Genomic DNA, 20,596 nt, shown 5'->3' on the forward strand with positions numbered 1-20,596 from the left:
AGCAAAGATATCGGCCTATACGAAGTGACCTTAGTGGGGTCCTTACCTGGTTTAGGTAATACTGTGATGACTGCTTTATTCATACCCGGGGAAAATTTACCCTGTACTAATAGGTTCATAAATGAGTCCTTAAGCACCCCAGGGATGTCATCAATCATGATTTTGTAAAACTCGGCCGTAAAGCCATCCGTACCGGGTGCCTTTAATGGCTTCATTGTCTGGATGCCCTGCCGAACCTCATCTACTGTCAATGGCTTATTTAGGTGTTGTAAATGCCTGTCCTCGAAGGGTTTCAAACCTAACTGTGATAAGAAATCCTGACGCTTTGCCAGTGGTTAGAGCAGTGGGCTATGAACCAGGAGACCAGGGTTTGAGTCCTGCTGTCGCTCCTTGTGACCTTGGGCAAGTCACTTTACCCTCCATTGCCTCAGGTACAAAACTTAGATTGTAAGCCCTCTGGGGATAGAGAAATACCTACAGTACTTGAATGTAAACCGATGTGATATCTCAGATCGAATGTAGGTATATAAAAAATAATAAATAAATTATAAAGTCCTCAGAGGAATACAATTTGGCATAGTAGTCCGTGAACTGGTCGAGAAAGTCCTTAGTTTTCGATAGGACTCTCCCATGCTGTCCCGTTATATGAGATATACCCTTAGGGCCCCTGTCACCCTAAATGAGCCAAGCCAACAGCCTCCCACTCTTGTTACCATGGTGGTACAATTGATATTTATAGAATAGAATACTTTTCTTGGCTCTCCGGTGCAGCAATGTGTTTAAAGCTACCTGGGTAGCCAAAAACATTTCCCTTGCACTAGCCGTATAATGGTCATAAGCTCCCGTCGGTATTTCGTTAATTTAGATTCTAACTCCAAGAGCTGTTTATTCAATGTTTTTTTTCCACCATGCCACATACAAAATGATATCACCGCGTAACACGGCTTTGGAGGTGTACCACATAAGGATTGGGGAGGATTCTCTATGAATGTTGTTGTTAACCACATAGGCTGCCTAATGTTCGTTTATTACAAACTCGTCACCGCCCTGAGCAAGATCATCCCTTACGGGTACAAATACAGCTCCTATGTTGAATAATCCGAGTCCGTATTATCAATTTGGTGTGTCCAATGTATAATTTAGGACAAGGGCACATGATCACATAAACTACTCGTGATGTATTACAATCAAAATGACTCCTCAGAGTGTGGGCAATGGGTAATGTCGGATGTTGAAACATCTGTGTGGTAAGAACATGCATGCAGACTGAGCACCTATTGCAAGGATATTGTCCAAAGACTGTTGCTGACTGATCTTCACAAGAGTAGGAAGAGACAAGCAAATCTTGTAAGTTGCGGCCTCTAGTACGGGCAAAGATGGGTCTGGACTGTAAAGATTTGTGCAGGGCTAAAACATGCCAATGTCTAAGAATAATGCCCTGAATGTGGTGGGTCCTAGAAGAGAATGGGAGGACACAAATGGGATGATCTTGCTCAGGGCGTTAACGAGTTTGTAATAAAAAATCCCGGTTGGCATACAAGCCTCGCTTAAATGCTTTTTTAACTGCTTTAGGAGGGTAGCCCCTAGTCAAAAATTTGTCACGCATTGCTCCTGCCTGAATCTTATATTCAGTTGTGGTTGCGCATAAGCAATGTAGCCTAAGGAACTGACTTATATATCTATTAGGGATGTGAATCGTTTTCCATATCGTCTTAACGATAGAAATCGTGTGGCAGGGCAAGAAAATCGTCTTAGGCACGATTTTTTAGTTTAAAAATCGTTAAAAATCGTTTTTTCCGATTAGTGCGCACTAACTGGGAGTTAGTGCGCACTAACTGAAAATGATACAATTTGACACTTTTCAGGTCAGTTAAGGTCAGTTTAGGAATGAATATGTATTCCTATTGGCTGCCCTCTTATTTATTCATGTTACCAAGTTTCATACTGACAGTATATGGGGGATGGGAAATGGAAACAGTTGGTAGCTTGACAAAACAAGTAATGTGATCAGTCAATGTGACTAGAACTTGTGCCCTAACCCTGATACCAGGGGTATTGTGATCTTCCTGCACACAGTGCCCTATCCCTATTAATACCAGGAGTGTTGTGATCTTCCTGCACACAGTGCCCTATCCCTAATACCAGGGGTGTTGTGATCTTCCTGCACACAGTGCCCTATTCCTGATACTGGGGGTGTTGTGATCTTCCTGCACGCAGTGCCCTATTCCTGATACCGGGGGTGTTGTGATCTTCTTGCACACATCCCGGTATCAGGGATAGGGCACTGCATGCAGGAAGATCACAACACTCCTGGTATTAATAGGGATAGGGCACTGCATGCAGGAAGATCACAACACTCCTGGTATTAATAGGGATAGGGCACTGCATGCAGGAAGATCACAACACCCCTGGTATCAGGGATAGGGCACTGTGTGCAGGAAGATCACAATACCCCGGAGGAGTGAGGGTCAGGCAGCTCCCCCCTGTCTGTGAAGCCAGCCTCTCACTAGTAATGCAGGGAGGGAGCTGTCTCAGACTTCACCATCCTCCCCCCCCCTCACCCACACACCATTCACTAGCTGGGACATGGGGGAAGTCAGGAGTGAGGGTCAGGCAGCTCCCCCCTGTCTGTGAAGCCAGCCTCTCACTAGTAATGCAGGGAGGGAGCTGTCTCAGACTTCACCATCCTCCACCCCCCCCCCCCTCACCCACACACCATTCACTAGCTGGGACATGGGGGAAGTCAGGAGTGAGGGTCAGGCAGCTCCCCCCTGTCTGTGAAGCCAGCCTCTCACTAGTAATGCAGGGAGGGCGCTGTCTCAGACTTCACCATCCTCCCCCCCCCCCCCTCACCCACACACCATTCACTAGCTGGGACATGGGGGAAGTCAGGAGTGAGGGTCAGGCAGCTCCCCCCTGTCTGTGAAGCCAGCCTCTCACTAGTAATGCAGGGAGGGAGCTGTCTCAGACTTCACCATCCTCCTCCCCCCCCCTCACCCACACACCATTCACTAGCTGGGACATGGGGGAAGTCAGGAGTGAGGGTCAGGCAGCTCCCCCCTGTCTGTGAAGCCAGCCTCTCACTAGTAATGCAGGGAGGGAGCTGTCTCAGACTTCACCATCCTCCTCCCCCCCCCCCCCATCACCCACACACCATTCACTAGCTGGGACATGGGGGAAGTCAGGAGTGAGGGTCAGGCAGCTCCCCCCTGTCTGTGAAGCCAGCCTCTCACTAGTAATGCAGGGAGGGAGCTGTCTCAGACTTCACCATCCCCCTCCCCCCCCCCCTCACCCACACACCATTCACTAGCTGGGACATGGGGGAAGTCAGGAGTGAGGGTCAGGCAGCTCCCCCCTGTCTGTGAAGCCAGCCTCTCACTAGTAATGCAGGGAGGGAGCTGTCTCAGACTGGTATCAGGGTTAGGGCACTGTGTGCAGGAAGATCACAACACTCCTGGTATTAATAGGGATAGGGCACTGTAAGAGATGACTGTAGTAGATTGAATAAAGATCTGATGTTTCTGCTCTCCTCACACCAAACAAAAACAACACACAAGCAGAGAAGCCCTTCTTACAAAGCTGAGCTAGTGAGTTAAGTAGGAGGAAAAGTAAACATACTTGTGCCAGTGTGGCTACTTAAAAAATACACTTACCAACAATCAATTACATATATTTGAACTGTGTACAGTTCCAGCCAGGACCACCTTTCTAAAATGCACAGTGATTGGCAAATTCAACATGCACTAGCATTTCAGGTGCCTGCTAACAAAAATAATAAACAAACAAGTTCTAGTCACGTGAGTGCTGATCATTACATTACTTTTTTTGTCAAGCTTCCAACTGTTTCCATTTCACATCCCCCCAACCATTACCTCAGTATTAGCCTTGGTAACATCAATAGATAAGAGCACAGCCAGCCAATAGGAATACATACATACATATTCATTCCTAAGTGACCTTTACTGACCTGGGAAGTGTGAACACTTTGTTTCATTTTCTGTTGGTGTTCATTAGTTTCCAGTTCCATTTCCCATCCCCCCAACCATCACCTCAGTGGTAACCTTGGTAACATCAATAGATAAGAGGGCAGCCAGCCAATAGGAACACATATTCATTCCTAACTGACCTTCAGTGACCTGGAAAGTGTTTATTTGTATCATTTTCAGTTAGTGCGCACTAAATCGAGTTAGTGCGCACTAAATCGAGTTAGTGCGCACTAACGGGGAGTTAGTGCGCACTAACACGATTTAACGATTTTTAACGATAAATCGTTAGAATTTCTATTGTATCGTGTTCTATAATGATTTAAGACGATATAAACATTATCGGACGATAATTTTAATCGTTGAAAAACGATTCACATCCCTAATATCTATATTGATCCACAATCATCAATCATTGGGGCCTGTTCTGATCCATATCTCTCTTTATGTCACAAAGTCTTCCGGGGATCTAGCTAAGCTGCCTAAAATAATCTTTTCACAGCTTTTAAAATCTACCTCTATATTAACTTGATTAATAGCAGTTTATGTACTTCTCTTCTGGGAACTTTTCCAAATCTTTTTTAAACCTAGCTATACTAACTTCCCTAACCACATTCTCTGGCAATGATTTCCAGAGCTTAATTGTGCATTGAATGAAAAAAATAATATTTTTCCAATTTGTTTTAAATGTGCTACTTGCTAACTTCATGGAGAGCCCCCTAGTCCTTCTATTATCTGAAAGAGCAAATAACCAATTCACATTTACCCATTCTAGTCCTCACATGATTTTATAGACCTCTTTCATTTCCCCCCTAAGCCATCTCTTCTCCAAGCTGAACAGCCCTAACATCTTTAGTCTTTTGTCATAGGGGAGCCATTCCATCCCCTTTATCACTTTGGTCGTCTTTCTCTGTATCTTCTTCAGTGCAACTTTATCTTTTCTGAGATGCGGCGACCAGAACTGCTCACAGTATTCAAGGTGCAATCTTACCATGGAGTGATACAGAGGCATTATGACATTCTCCATTTTATTCACCATTCCCTTCCTAATAATTCCTAACATTCTGTTTGTTTGTTAGAGATGTGAATCGGAACCGGAATCGGTTAGGTTCCTGTTCCGATTCAAATTGTGCATTTTTTTCATCTGGCCCGATCGTTTTTTTTTTTTTATCGGCTGCGCCCGATCCGATAAACAAAAAACCCACCTCGACCCTTTAAAACCGCTCCCTTAGCCTCCACCACCCTCCCGACCCCCCCCAAAAACATTTTTAAATTACCAGGTGGTCCAGCGAGGGTCCCGGGAGCGTTCTTTCGCGCTCGGGCTGTCGGCCAATAAACAAAAAACCCACCCTGACCCTTTAAAACCGCTCCCTTAGCCTCCACCACCCTCCCGACCCCCCCCCCCCCAAAACGTTTTAAAATTACCTGGTGGTCCAGTGGGCCCCGGGAGCGATCTCCCGCTCTCGGGCCGTCGGCTGCCACTAATAAAAATGGCGCTGATGACCCTTTGCCCTTACCATGTGACAGGGTAACCGTGCCATTGGCCGGCCCCTGTCACATGGTAGGAGCACTGGACGGCCGGCGCCATCTTTAAAAATGGAGTGGGCCATCCAGTGGCCGGCACCATCTTTAAAAATGGCGCGGGCCGTCCAGTGCTCCTACCATGTGACAGGGGCCGGCCAATGGCACGGTTACCCTGTCACATGGTAAGGGCAAAGGGCCATCAGTGCCATTTTTATTAGTGGCAGCCGACGGCCCGAGAGCGGGAGATCGCTCCCGGGGCCCACTGGACCACCAGGTAATTTTAAAACTTTTTTTTTTTGGGGGAGGGGGGTCGGAAGGGTGGTGGAGGCTAAGGGAGTGGTTTTAAAGGGTCGGGTGGGTATTTTGTTTATCGGCTGACAGCCCGAGTGCGAGAGAACGCTCCTGGGACCCCCGCTGGACCACCAGGTAATTTAAAAAAAATTTTTTGGGGGGTCGGGAGGGTGGTGGAGGCTAAGGGAATGGTTTTAAAGGGTCGGGGTGGGTTTTTAGGTTGTGTCCTAACTCCTGTTAGTGTGCACTAACCCGATTAACGATTTTTTCACGATAAATCGGTGGAATTTCTATTGTATCGTACTCTAACGATTAATGACGATTTAAAAAATAGCAGATGATATTTTAAATCGTCAAAACACGATTCACATCCCTATTGTTTGTTTTTTTACCACCACAGCACACTGAGCCGATGATTTCAATGTATTATCCACTATTATGCCTAGATCTTTTTCCTGGGAGGTAACTCTTAATATAGAACTTAACATCATGTAACTACAGAATGGATTATTTTTCCTTATATGTATCACCTTGTACTTGTCCACATGAAATTTCATTTGCGATTTGGATGCCCATATTGGCTGCCTATAAAGCAAAGGATCCTATATAAAGTACTCACCGTAATTCATAAATCCATTCACAATATCTCTCCTCTTCAATTATGTAACCAACTACGCCCTCACTCCTCATCTAGACCCATCAGAGGAGCATATAAAGGCACACTCTATGTACCTTCAACAAAATCCTCGCATTATAAACGTGCCATATCTACAGCAGGCCCCATTCAATGGAATGCGCTCCCACCAGACATTCGGCTTGAGCTCTGCCACTCTTCATTCAAAAAAAAACTTAAAACCTGGCTCTTTAGCCAAGCTTTTCCAGGACCATGATCATCATTTTTTCCCCTCCAACCAGCAAGAGCATATCTTCTTCACAAACCCCCATTTTCCATACCACTACCTACTTCGGTATCTAATCTCTTGCTGCAGGACACTTGAGACTTTCTCACTTATACGTTATAATTTTTATGCTCAATAAGACCTGTCAACTTAATTGTTTAAGTCTTTTTCTTTCCTTTATCTTTTGGTCATCAATGTTACAACGTTATTGTTAAATTTTGAACTTATGTACTCTGTTCCAAGTTTCATAACCTTGTTCTATGTAATGCCTTTTGGCAATTTTCATGTTCTGTTTCAATGTAAACCGATGTGATCTTTATTTCATATAGGAACACCGGTATATAAAAATCTAAAAATAAATAAATAAAAATAAATTTCCAATCTCACATAGTCCTCCTACAATTTACCACAATCTGCATGTGATTTAACTATTCTGAATAATTTTGTGTAATATCCAAATTTAGTCACCTCACTCTTTGTATCCCTTTTTAGATCTTTTATAAATATATTAAAAAGCACCGGTTCAAGTACAGATTCCTGATGCACTCCATTGATTACCATTTCTGCTGAGAAAAAATCATGGACAACACTTTTGAAATCTTCAGCTCAATGTGTGGCAGTGGTCAAAAAATTAAACAGACTGTTAGGAATTATTGGGAAAGTAATGGAGAATAAAATGGAGAATGTCATAACTCTTTATTGCTCCATGACAAGACTGCACCTAGAGTACTGTGTGCAGTTCTGGTCACTGCATCTCAATAAAGATATAGTTGAACAAGAAAGTACAGAGAAAGGCAATCAAAATGATAAAAGAGATGAAATGGCTCTCCAATGTAGAAAGGCTAAAGAGGTTAGAGTTGTTTATCTTCAACTAGGGACAGTCAAGGGGTGATATGATAGAATTCTATAAAATCATGAGTGGAATAGAAAGGGTAAATGTGAATCGGTTATTTATGCTTTCAAAAAATACAAAAACTAGGGGAAACTTCATGCTATTAGTAAGGAACACATTAAAAACAAATCCGAGAGAATTATTTTTCCCTCAACACACAATTAAGTCGGGAATTTGTGGTAAAGGCAGTTAGTGCAGCTAGGTTTAAAAAATGTTTGGACAAGTTTCTGGAGAAGTCCATAAACTGTTATTAACCAGACAGACTTAGAGAAAGCCACTACTTATCCCTGGATGTCAGCAGCATGGGATCTATCTACTGTTTGGGATCCTTCCAGAAACTTGTGACCTGGATTAGCCACTGTTGCAAATAGGATACTGTGTTTGATGGACCCTTGATCTGAAACATTATGGCAATTCATATCTTATCTTAAATAATACTAAAACAAGAAGACACTCAATGAAACTAATAACCAGCAAATTTAAAACAAATTGTAGAAAGTTCTTTTTCACTAAGCTCACAATTAAACTGTGGAATCTGTTGCCAGATGACAAAGTCAAGGCGATTAGCATACCAGGTTTAAAAGAGGTAAGGTCAAGTTCCTGAAGGAAAGGTACAAAAAACATTATTAGCCAGCTAGATTAAAGAAAAATACTGCTAACCCTGGAAGTAACAAGAAATAGATCTACTTTTTTCTAACTGCCAAATTTTTGTGACCTGGACTGGCCACTACTGGAGATAGGATGGTGGGCTCAATGGACCGTGATCTGTTCCAGCATGGCATTTCTTATTTTTTTTTTTTAACTTTAACCAATGTTCCTTGTACCGCCACCGAGCGATTGTTGATGTTATACTGTAAACCGACGATATGATTTGTATATTTTACAGGAATGTCGGTATAGAAAAAAATAAAAATAAATAAATAAATGTTCTTATATAATAAGCATGTGAATAAGGGCAAGATGGTTGATATAGTGTATCTGGCTTTTCAGAAGGCATTTGACAAAATCCATCATGAAAATCTCCCAAGGAAATGAAAAAGTTATGGGATAGGAGGCATTATACTATTGGGAACTGGGAACTGGTTAAAGGATAGGAAACACAGAATAGGACTAAATGATCAGTTTTTTCACATGAAAATGAGAAATTACTACTTACCTGATAATTTTCTTTTCCTTAAGGTGGATAGATGGATTCAGGAGCAATGGGTTATGCACCTCTAGCAGCAGATGGAGATGGAGCAAAGCTGACAACACAGTATATATATAGACCTGCCGCGACATCAGCCTGTCAGTATTCTCTTCAAAAGCAACTGTGGATAGACTAGCAAAAACTTGATTAAAAATAGACAACCATTTCTGTACTCAACCAACAAGAAACATTGAACTCAGGCAAGAACGTATGCATACTAGGCTAGGGACTGGATGAACACTTACCAGTGATGCCCTGGAATACATAGCCACACAGGAGGACCATCACACAATAATTTGGCAGTGAAAGGTGGGAAGCTGAATTCATCTAACCACCTTAAGGAAAAGGAAATTATCAGGTAAGTAGTAATTTCTCATTTCCTAGAATGTGGATAGGTGGATTCAGGACCGATGGGATGTACCCAAACTATTCCTGAATAGGGTGGGAGGCTGCCCGCTGTCCAGTCAATACTGCACATGCAAATGCTGCATCCTCCCGGGCCTGCACATCCAAATGATAATACCTGGAAAAGGTGTGTAAGGAGGACCATGTTGCAGCTCGGCAAATGTCGATGAGAGACAATTTAACCTCCGACCATGACACTACCTGAGCCCTAGTGGAATGAGCTCTAACCTGAGTAGGCATCAGCTTTTCAGCAACCACATATGCGGCTGTGACCACCTCCTTAATCCAGTGAGGTATTGTAGCCCACAAAGTCAACTCACCCTGTTTACCTCCACCATGAAAGACAAACAGGCGATCTGTCTTTTGGAAAGGTTTAGAAACCTCCAGATATCTCACATGTCTCTTGACATCCAAAGGACGCAACAGACGATATTCCTCCACATCTCTTTCCCTGTCCAGGAATGGCAGGAAAATGTACTGATTCAAGTGAAAATCTGAGACCACTTTAGGCAAAAAAGAACATAAGAACATAAGAAAATGCCATACTGGGTCAGACCAAGGGTCCATCAAGCCCAGCATCCTGATCCAACAGTGGCCAATCCAGGCCATAAGAACCTGGCATGTACCCAAAAACTAGGTCTATTCCATGTTACCATTGCTAATGACAGTGGCTATTCTCTAAGTGAACTTAATAGAAGGTAATGGACTTCTTCTCCAAGAACTTATCCAATCCTTTTTTAAACACAGCTATACTAACTGCACTAACCACGTCCTCTGGCAACAAATTCCAGAGTTTAATTGTGTGTTGAGTAAAAAAGAACTTTCTCCGATTAGTTTTAAATGTGCCACATGCTAACTTCATGGAGTGCCCCCTAGTCTTTCTACTATCCGAAAGAGTAAATAACAGAATAGTAGAAAGACTAGGGGGCACTCCGTGAAGTTAGCATGTGGCACATTTAAAACTAATCGGAGAAAGTTCTTTTTTACTCAACGCACAATTAAACTCTGGAATTTGTTGCCAGAGGACGTGGTTAGTGCAGTTATTATAGCTGTGTTTAAAAAAAGTTCTTAGAGGAGAAGTCCATTACCTGCTATTAAGTTCACTTAGGGGCGGATTTTCATACTCCGCGAATAGGCCTACTTTTGTTTGCGCTCCAGGCGCTCCAGGCGCAAACAAAAGTACGCTGGATTTTGGTAGATACGCGCGGAGCCGCGCGTATCTGCTAAAAACCTGGATCGGCGCGTGCAAGGCTATCGATTTTGTATAGCCAGTGCGCGCCGAGCCGCGCAGCCTACCCCCATTCCCTCCCAGGCCGCTCCGAAATCGGAGCGGCCTGGGAGGGAACTTCCTTTTGCCCTCCCCTCACCTTCCCCTCCCTTCCCCTACCTAACCCACCCACCTGGCCCTGTCTAAGCCCCCACCTTACCTTTGTCGGGGGATTTACGCCTCCCAGAGGGAGGCGTAAATCCCCGCGCGCCAGCGGGCCTCTTGCGCGCCGGGCCGCGACCTGGGGGTGGGTACGGAGGGCGCGGCCACGCCCCTGGACCGCCCCGGGCCATAGCCACGCCCCCGTACCCGCCCCCAAAATGCTGCCGACACGTCCCGAAAACGCCGCGACGACCGGGACTGCCCCCGACACGCTCCGACACGCCCCCCTCGGAGAACCCCGGGACTTACGCGAGTCCCGGGGCTCTGCGTGCGCCGGTAGGCCTATGTAAAATAGGCGCACCGGCGCGCATGGCTCTTAAAATCCGCCCCTTAGAGAATAGCCACTGCCATTAGCAATGGTAACATGGAATAGACTTAGTTTTTGGGTACATGCCAGGTTCTTATGGCCTGGATTGGCCACTGTTGGAAACAGGATGCTGGGCTTGATGGACCCTTGGTCTGACCCAGTATGGCATTTTCTTATGTTCTTATGTATGCAGCTGTATATTGCCCCTGGAGACACCCAAAGGAATGGCTCCTGGCAAGACAAGGCCTGCAGCTTGGAAATTGGACATGCAGAACATTTTGCTATCAAAAACACTGTTTTCAAGGTCAGTAACTGCAATAAAAGGCTACACAACGGTAGCCCACCAAGAAGTCTAATGCCAGATTAAGACTCCACAAGGGAGGGTGAAGATGTTTCACTCCCCTCAAGAAACATCTGGATGAGCCAATAAGGATTCACCATTTACTTGGCTCCTGATTATAGCACCTGGTATTCCTAGGTCGTCTCCCATCCAAGTACTAACTAGGCCCAACCCTGCTTAACTTCCCAGATCAGACAAGATTGGGCACATTCAGGGTCGTGCAGCTATAGGCTATATGCTGCAAAACTTAAGTGCACTGTCACTGCACTAATCCTGGGCACACAACCAATATGTTCCAGAATGTGTGCACAGGCAGCGCGCCCAAAAGAAACTGGGCGCACAATTCAGATGCACAGCTGGACGCACTTGCATGCATGGATGGTCCTGCAGAGGGCAGTCAAGCGCGCAGAAAAAAGTTGCGCGAAAATGCCACTGTAGTCTACCATGTGGTGCATAGCAAGAAGCCTAACTGCGGAGTCTAGCCCACCCTGGCTGCTCAACCTGCTAGGCTGCCCAGGTCCCTTAACCGCCATGGGAGCGGGAACGAATGTTGGAACGGCATGCAAAGCACAGAAACCGGAGAAAGCAAATGTTGCTTACCTGATGTAACAGGTGTTCTCACAGGACAGCAGGATGTTAGTCCTCACAAATGGGTGACATCGAGGATGGAGCCCACCACGGAAAACTTCTGTCAAAGTTTAAACAGAACTTTGAGTGGCCCCTACTGGGCATGCCCAGCAAGGCACTGACCCTGCAGCCAGCAGGGGTCTCCCTTCAGTCTGATTTTCAAAGCTACAGGCAGTGCCTAAAAGTAAAAACAAAACAAACCCAACCCCGCGGGGTGGCGGGCGGGTTTCGTGAGGACTAACATCCTGCTGTCCTGTGAGAACACCTGTTACATCAGGTAAGCAACATTTGCTTTCTCACAGGACAAGCAGGATGGTTGTCCTCACAAATGGGTGAGTACCGAGCTGAGGATGTCCTGGCTTGCACCAAATGCACCCAACGACGTGCAACAGGCACAACAACTGGGGTGGAATTTGGGAAAGGGCATCCGCACCCTACCGGGAGGTGGAAGGGTGTTGGTACATCACGTTGGAAAAAGGTTACGCAAGACAGATTGGCCGAAGATGGAGTCCTGTCTTCCAGCCTTGTCCAAACAATAGTGGGCTGCAAAGGTATGGAGAGAACTCCAGGTTGCAGCTTTGCAGATGTCCGGAAGCGGCACCGATCGAAGGTGTGCCACGGACGTCGCCATGGCCCTCACAGAGTGTGCTTTAACACGGTCTTGAAAAGGAATGCCAGCCTGCTCATAGCAGAAAGAAATGCAGTCCGCCAACCAGGAGGAAAGAGCCTGCTTACCCACAGGTTGTCCTAATTTATTAGGATGGAAAGAGACAAACAACTGAGTGCTCTTCCTGTGAGAAACTGTACGGTCCAGGTAAAAAGCTAGAGCCCGTTTACAGTCTAGGGTATGCAGAGTCTGTTCTCCAGAGTTGGAGTGGGGCCTGGGAAAAAAGATAGGTAGTACGATAGATTGATTGATATGAAACTCCGAAACTACCTTGGGCAAAAATTTAGGGTGAGTGCGGAGTACCGCCCGGTCCTGCAGGAGCTTAGTGTAAGGCGGATAGGTAACTAGGGCCTGCAATTCACTAACCCTGCGAGCTGAAGTAACAGCCAAAAGGAATAACACTTTCCAAGTGAGATATTTCAAGGCACAGGAGTGCAGAGGTTCGAAAGGTGGTTTCATTAGACGACCAAGAACCAGATTAAGGTCCCAGGATGGGGCCGGAGGACGCAAGGGAGGCTTTAGATGGAGCAATCCCTTAAGAAAGCGTGTTACGAGGGGTTGTACTGAAATAGGATTACCCCCAATACCCTTATGGAAGGCGGCTACCGCACTGACATGCATTCGTATAGAAGAGGTTTTAAGACGTGATTCAGAGAGATGCCATAAATAGTCCAAGAATTTTGAGATTGGACAGGAAAGGGGATCAAGGGACTGAGAAGTGCACCATGATGTGTACCTTTTCCATTTGTATGAGTAAGACCTTCTTGTGGAAGGCTTTCGTGAAGCTATCAGGACCCGAGAAACGGAATCCGAAAGGTTAAATGGTTGAAGGACTAACCTTTCAACATCCATGCCGTCAGGGACAAGGCTTGGAGGTTGGGATGGAGGAGGCATCCGTCGTTTTGAGTGAGCAGATGCGGGTCCATTCCCAGAGGAATGTGCCTGCGGATGGAGAGATCCTGGAGAATGGGAAACCATACTTGGCGTGGCCAGTAAGGTGCTATCAGGATCATGGTTCCTCCGTCCTGGCGTAGCTTCACGAGAGTCTTTGACACAAGAGGAAGTGGAGGGAATGCATAGAGCAGACCGGTTGTCCACTTGAGGGAGAACGCATCCCTCGGCCGAGAGTGCTGGCTCCGAATGAGAGAGCAGTAATTGTCCACTTTGTGGTTCTGAGGGGACGCAAAGAGGTCTATGCGGGGAAAACCCCACTGTCGAAACAGAGAGGTCGCAACTAGAGGATTGAGTGACCACTCGTGTGGTTGGAAGACACGGCTCAGCTGGTCTGCCAATACATTGTCTACTCCGGGCAGGTAAGTGGCCCTGAGGTACATGGAGTGGGAGAGGGCTTCCGCCCAAATCTGCGCAGCTTCCTGACACAGAAGGAAGGATCCTGTGCCTCCCTGCTTGTTTATGTACCACATGGCCACTTGGTTGTCCGTCTGGATTAAGATTATCTGATGAATTAGATGATCTTTGAAAGTTCGGAGCGCATAGCGGATTGCACGAAGTTCCAGGAAATTTATCTGGTGTTCGGCTTCCTCCTTGGACCATAACCCTTGGGTTTGGAAGTCGTCCACATGGGCTCCCCAACCGATGTGAGAAGCGTCGGTGGTTAGGATTACTTGCGGATCCGGTGGGAGAAAAGGTAAGCCCTGAAGGAGGTTGACCTGAATCGTCCACCAGGTTAAGGACAGGCGTAGCGCTTGTGTAACTGTGACTATGGAGGACAGAGGCTGAAAAGCTTGAATCCATTGGTGTCGTAGAGTCCATTGTGTTACTCTCATGGCTAGTCGGGTCATGGGAGTGACTTGAACCGAGGATGCCATGTGTCCTAGGAGAATAAGGAACTGGCGAGCCGTGGCAGTGTTCTGAGACTGGAGCTGGCGAGCCAGGGAGATTAGGGTGTGGACCCTCTGAAGAGGAAGGTAAGCCTTTGCCTGTAAGGTGTCCAAGTCTGCCCCAATGAAGGATAAGGTTTGAGACGGGACTAAGCAAGATTTCTCGTAATTGACAAGAAACCCTAAGGAAAGGAGTGTTTGAATTGTCAATTTTAGGGAGGATTGAGCCATCTGTTGGGTGGAGGCCCTGATTAGCCAATCGTCCAGGTAGGGGTAGACGTGGACACCTTCCTTCCTGAGGAATGCTGCTACCACTACGAGACATTTGGTAAAGACTCGTGGGGCAGAAGCCAGACCGAAAGGTAGGACACGGTATTGATAATGGTCGTGGCCTACTAGAAACCGCAGATACTTGCGATGGGATTGTGTGATCGCAATGTGGGTATAAGCGTCCTTGAGGTCGAGAGAGCACAGCCAATCCCCTCTTTGTAGCAGAGGGAGCAGCGCGCCTAGGGTTACCATTTTGAACTTCTCTTTTTGAAGGTATTTGTTGAGGGCTCGAAGGTCCAAAATGGGACGTAGTCCCCCTGATTTCTTTGGTATTAGGAAGTATCTGGAATAGAAACCCTTGCCTCGCTGAGAGGGAGGAACGGGTTCTATAGCATTTGATTGCAGAAGAAGAGATACTTCCTGTTGTAATTGAGCCAAATGGGTGGATAGACTCCACGCTTGAAGAGGCGGGGAGTCTGCCGGAAGAGTTATGAAGTTGAGGTGGTAACCCTGTGCGATAATTGTTAGCACCCACTGATCTGAGGTGATCTGCAACCAAGGTTGTAGAAAATGGTACAGTCGACCTCCTACAGGAATGTCTGGAAGAGGGGTTTGGCATGTGTTCCCTACAGGGGAGTCAAAGGCCAGCCGCAGGCCCAGAAGGAGGGGCTACAGTAGGCCTTTGTTTCCTAGGCTGACGCGGCTGAGGCCTAGTAGAGGATCGTGCTGGACGAGGCCTGGCCGATGGAGGGTAGTAACGGCGTGGCCGAAAGAACGACTTCTTAGAGTCCTTCTTAAGTGGTTGTTTGGAGGAAACCTCAGACGGAACAGAAGAAAGTTGTTTCAACGTCTCGTGGTGATCTTTTAATTCAGCTACAATTTGCTGAATTTGTTCTCCAAACAAATTGTCCCCTAAGCAGGGTAAATCCGCTAAACGATCCTGGACCTCTGGGCGAAGGTTGGATGACTTTAACCAAGCCCAACGTCTGGCCGAGATGGCAGTAGCCGAAACCTTTGTGGAGGCATCGAAGATGTCATAAGCCGTTCTGATCTCGTGCTTCCCCGCTTCAAACCCTTTGTTAAGAAGGGCCTGAAGCTGTGGCTGGTATTGGTCAGGTAATGTGTCAGCAAAATCTTGCATCTGTTTAAGGATGGCTCTGTTATATTGCGTCATGTAGAGTTGATATGAGGCTATGCGAGAAATCAGCATAGCTCCATGGTACACTTTCCGTCCCACACTGTCCAGGAATTTATTGTCCTTGACAGGCGGAGTGGAGGAGTGTGGCTTTAGACGCTTGGCCTTTCTTTGTGCGGACTCAACCACAACAGAGCGATGATCCAGTTGAGGCTTTTGAAAGCCTGGTGCTGACTGGACGAGATATGTGGAGTCAGCCTTCTTGTTAACTGGTGATACAGATGAAGGAGATTCCCAGTTTTTCTTTAAGAGATCGAGAAACACCTGGTGAATGGGGATGGAAGCGATGATTTTTGGAGCGTCCAAAAATTGAAGCAGTTCCATCATCTGGTGTCTGTCATCGGTCTCAGATTGCAGCTGAAAAGGTACAATTTCGGACATCTCCTTTACAAAAGTAATAAAGGAGAGATCCTCTGGAGGAGATCTTTTTCTACTCTCTGTAGGAGAAGGCGGTGATGGTAAATCTGTGTCAGAAGATGTATCATCACCCCAGGTATCATAGGGATCACTTGGGGGTTGAAGCCCCGATGGACCTGGTTGAGGATCCGAAGGCATCGAAGGAAACCTTGGAGGAACCGGTAGTACAATCGGCACTGGGAACGGCATCGAGGGTTTCGGTGCTGTCAATGGAGTCGGTGCCGGTCTTGGAATCGATGGAGCCGAAGGATAAATCGGTGGAGATATACGAGAAGGCACCGATGGGACCACCCCGGAAGGGGGAATCAAGAACGGTGTTTCTCCCGCCGATGAAAATCCAGTCGGAGACGATGGCACTGTCGGTGCTACTGGAATCATCGATGGAAGTGCATGTACAAGTGCTTCCATACGTTGTAGTAGCGGTGCCAGCGCTTCCACCAAAGGTTCGGTGGTCGGTTCCTTCCTCGGTGGCGGAGTCGGTGCCGGGGTCGATGCCGGTGGCGGTGCCGGAATCGGTGCCGGAGACGGTGCCAATGGAGGTTGGAATCTTTGCATCGCTTTCTCGATGGCCTCCTGGACCAGCCGGTCCAGTTCTGCCCGGAGACCAGGGGTAACAATACCCGGCTCGACGGGAGAGGGAGGCTGAGGCAGAGCCGGAGGGACCACCGTAACCGGTGGGATCACGGCTCCCACACCCCGAGAGGGTGAGGGTTTCCTCGATGCCTGCGAACGAGACGAGGACGGTGCCAAGTCTGATCGAGGCCTCTTAGTCGGTGGTTCGGCCTGTTCAGAGGTCGATGACTGTGGATCCTCGACAGGCCGAGACTTGTGCCGTCGATGGCGATGCTTGTCCTTCCGGTCTCCTCGCCCATCCGGGGAGGGGACAGGAGTCGACGGCCGAGAAGTCATCGATGGTGGCCGGTCACCGGAGGGTTGACGATGGTGGTGCAATTTCGACGGTGCCGGTTCCGATGACGTCGATGCTATCGATGGCGTTGGGGTGGGTGCATGGAAGAGGAGCCCCATCTTCTCCATCCTGGCCTTGCGACCCTTAGGTGTCATTAGGGCACATTTGGTGCAAGTCAGGACATCATGCTCACTACCCAAACACAAAACACAAACCCTATGGGGGTCTGTGATTGACATAGTCCGGGTACAATCCGGACAACGACGGAACCCCGTTGCCATGGCTGGAAGCCAAAATTTAGGCTGGGGATCGGTAAGTGCCAACAGGCCTCGAGGGCCAAATTCGACGGTAGTCGAGGAAAAAAGGCAAAAACTTACCGGTTTCCGCAAAAGTGACAAAAATTTGTCGAAGGGAGACCCCTGAGGGGCAAATTTTCTTCGGAAAGAAAAGTACCGAATTCCTGTCAGGAACGTGGTAAGGGAGCTCCTTTCACCGCGTGGCAACTGCTGCGCGGAAAAAAGAAGACTGAAGGGAGACCCCTGCTGGCTGCAGGGTCAGTGCCTTGCTGGGCATGCCCAGTAGGGGCCAGTCAAAGTTCTGTTTAAACTTTGACAGAAGTTTTCCGTGGTGGGCTCCATCCTCGATGTCACCCATTTGTGAGGACAACCATCCTGCTTGTCCTGTGAGAAAGTCCTATAACAATCCCTCTACTGTCTCTGACTTTTCTTTTCTTTTTTTTTTTAACTTACTTGAGCTCAGCCTTTCCCGGCTGAATACAGAGACGGTTTCCAGCTGCGGGGGCAGAGGGCATATACCTTGACCGCCACGCTCAGCCTCCTACACCTGTTGCCTTTCAGATATTTAAATAAGCTAAGTCCATGCTGGCTGAAGAACCGGCTACTGGACCAAGGAACTCATCTGAGGAACCATGGAAATCACCTCAGAAATTCTCAACTGGGGAAGGGACCATTAGGTATCACTGCAGGAGATCAGGGCAACTCAAAGCTCCTATTGATTCTTCTCTAAATTTTGAAGTAAACCCCAGTAGGGAAATGCACGTCCACCATCTGCTGGAGACAGAAAATACAGGAAAGTTGATGTCTCGACAGGGCTATATATACTGTGACTTCAGCTTGCTACATCTCCATCTGCTGGTAGAGGTGCATAACCTGAATCCATCTATCCACATGCTAGGAAAGAAGTAAATAGTTGGTTGCCTCAGGAATCTGTATTGGTACTTAATGACAGGGAGGACACTAAGTAAATCTACAACTGTAGAATTAATTTTTCAAGAGGGAGACTGATAAAAGGAGGAAAATATTTAGAAAAAACAGATATATGCAGCTACAAAGGTTGAGAGTTTACACCAGGCATGATCATTGTTTCATAACAGCAAAGCATACAACGGGGAGTGACAATACACGAAATCAAGAGTAGAAATTCAGGAAATTTGCATGCAGCAGTTAATGGTGTCCACTGTAGACATGAGGAAGTGTTTCTTTAGTGAAAAAATTTTAATTCAAACACTTCATAATCATTATGTATACAAAACAGTGTGTCTCCCATCTTAGAAGACCAGTCCAGATGTAATCCATGCATTAAAAAACGTGAAAAAAAGGCCAAATGACTGTTGGCATGGTTAAAAGGTGAGGTAAAAGAGACTATTTTAACCAAAAGAGCTTCTTTTAAAAATTTGAAAAAGTATCCATCTGAGGAAAATAGGAAAAAGCATAAGCATTGACAAGTTAGATATAAAACATTGATAAGGTGGGCTAAAAGACAATTTGAAAAGAAGCTGGCCATAGACACAAAAACTCATAGTAAAAACTTTTTAAAATACATCCAAATCAGGAAGCCTATGAAAAAGTTGGTTGGACCATTAGATGATCGAGGGGTTAAAGAGGCACTTAGAGAAAATAATGCCATCATGGAAAGACTGAATAAATTATTTGCTTTGGTGTTTACTTAAGTGGATGTTAGGGAGATACCTGTCCTGGAAACAATTTTCAATGGAGACATTTCAGGAGAACTGATACAAATCACTGTGAAGCTGAAAGATGTAACAAGGCAGATTGACAAATTAAAGAGTAGCAAATCGCCTGAACCATATGGAATACCCAGCAGAATTCTGAAACAACTCAAAATGAAATTGCAGATCTGTTACTAGTAATTTGTAACTTATTGCTGGATCATTTGCTTTGCCTGAAGACTGGAATGTGGCCAATGTAACCCCAATCTTTAAAAAGGGCTCCAGGGTCAAGATGGAGGCGCAAACAGGACACTAAACTAAAGCTTCCAGTTATTTTTCTTTCGAAATAGTGGAATTATGCCTCCTAAATGGAAGGGTAAGGTGAGGGTATATCCCTCAGAACCCCTGCCATCTCCTATACAGCTGGAAATTACGCAGTTTATGTCCTCACCTGCAAATACTCCAGGAACCGAGGAGCCTGATGTGCAGAATGGCAGGGGAGAGTCATTCATGCCGGCAGAGGAGGCATCGCTGAGTCCTGATCTGAGGAGGCCACCGGCACAGAGGGCGAGCGGGGAGAGCTCCGAGGAAGGACCAGGAAGTGGCCGGACCTGGACTTGAAGCAGAAGGAGACTCCTGTGGTGAGACGCCACAAGACTCGGTGCCTCTTTAGGTAAATCAAGCAGAGGGAACTGCTGTGAGAATTGAGGAGCACGGGGTGAATTATTGAGTTTGAGTCAGCGCCCTGGGGAGATTGAGGCCGCCCCCTGAATTTGGAGTACAGCAGGTACGAGGGAGGATACCGTGAGTGGCAAGACCATGGGAGTCCCAACCCGGCCAACTGTGGTGACCCTAGATGCCCTATGGGACTTCGTGGCAGGCTTTGTGACTGACTTAAGAAAATTAAACCTAAAAATAGATCACTTTAATATTAAACATCAGCAGGATTTGGGGGAGATTCAAGCTAGAGTGAATTTGACAACAAACAGAGTCTCTGAACTGGAAAAGAAAGAAAAGAAAACACAGGAATTTAAAGTAGTGGTGAAGGAAAGAGAAATGTTAGCAAGATGCATGGAACATCTTGAGAACAATGCTAGGAATCTGAATTTACGATTTTTGAATTTTCCAAGAATCATAGGGGAAATTCCATTTACTATTCTAAACAAATTTCTACAAGAGACACTGGGATTTACGGATGATGACATGCCCACAATATATACATGTTATTTTTTTGCCAAAACCTAGGAATGTTAATAGAGAAACCAATATGCAGTTCCAAAATGATTTGACCAATTTTCTTGAAAATTCTGAATTAGAAGTAATTGATAGAGGAACGCTGTTAGTATCTCTAATTATGACTTTTGCTTTAAATAGAATAATGAAAATGTACTTCAGGAAATACCGCTAAAATATTATGAAATAACAGTAAAAATGTTTCCTGATT

General features: G+C 46.3%; 1 pseudogene; it reads right to left on the reverse strand.

Annotated features, from left to right (window-relative positions):
* Positions 1 to 11,372: 11,372 nt before the first annotated feature.
* LOC115093140 lies at positions 11,373 to 11,491 on the reverse strand (annotated as a pseudogene).
* Positions 11,492 to 20,596: the final 9,105 nt, after the last annotated feature.

Source organism: Rhinatrema bivittatum, chromosome 5 (genome assembly GCF_901001135.1).
Source record: "Rhinatrema bivittatum chromosome 5, aRhiBiv1.1, whole genome shotgun sequence".
Taxonomy (NCBI): domain Eukaryota; kingdom Metazoa; phylum Chordata; class Amphibia; order Gymnophiona; family Rhinatrematidae; genus Rhinatrema; species Rhinatrema bivittatum.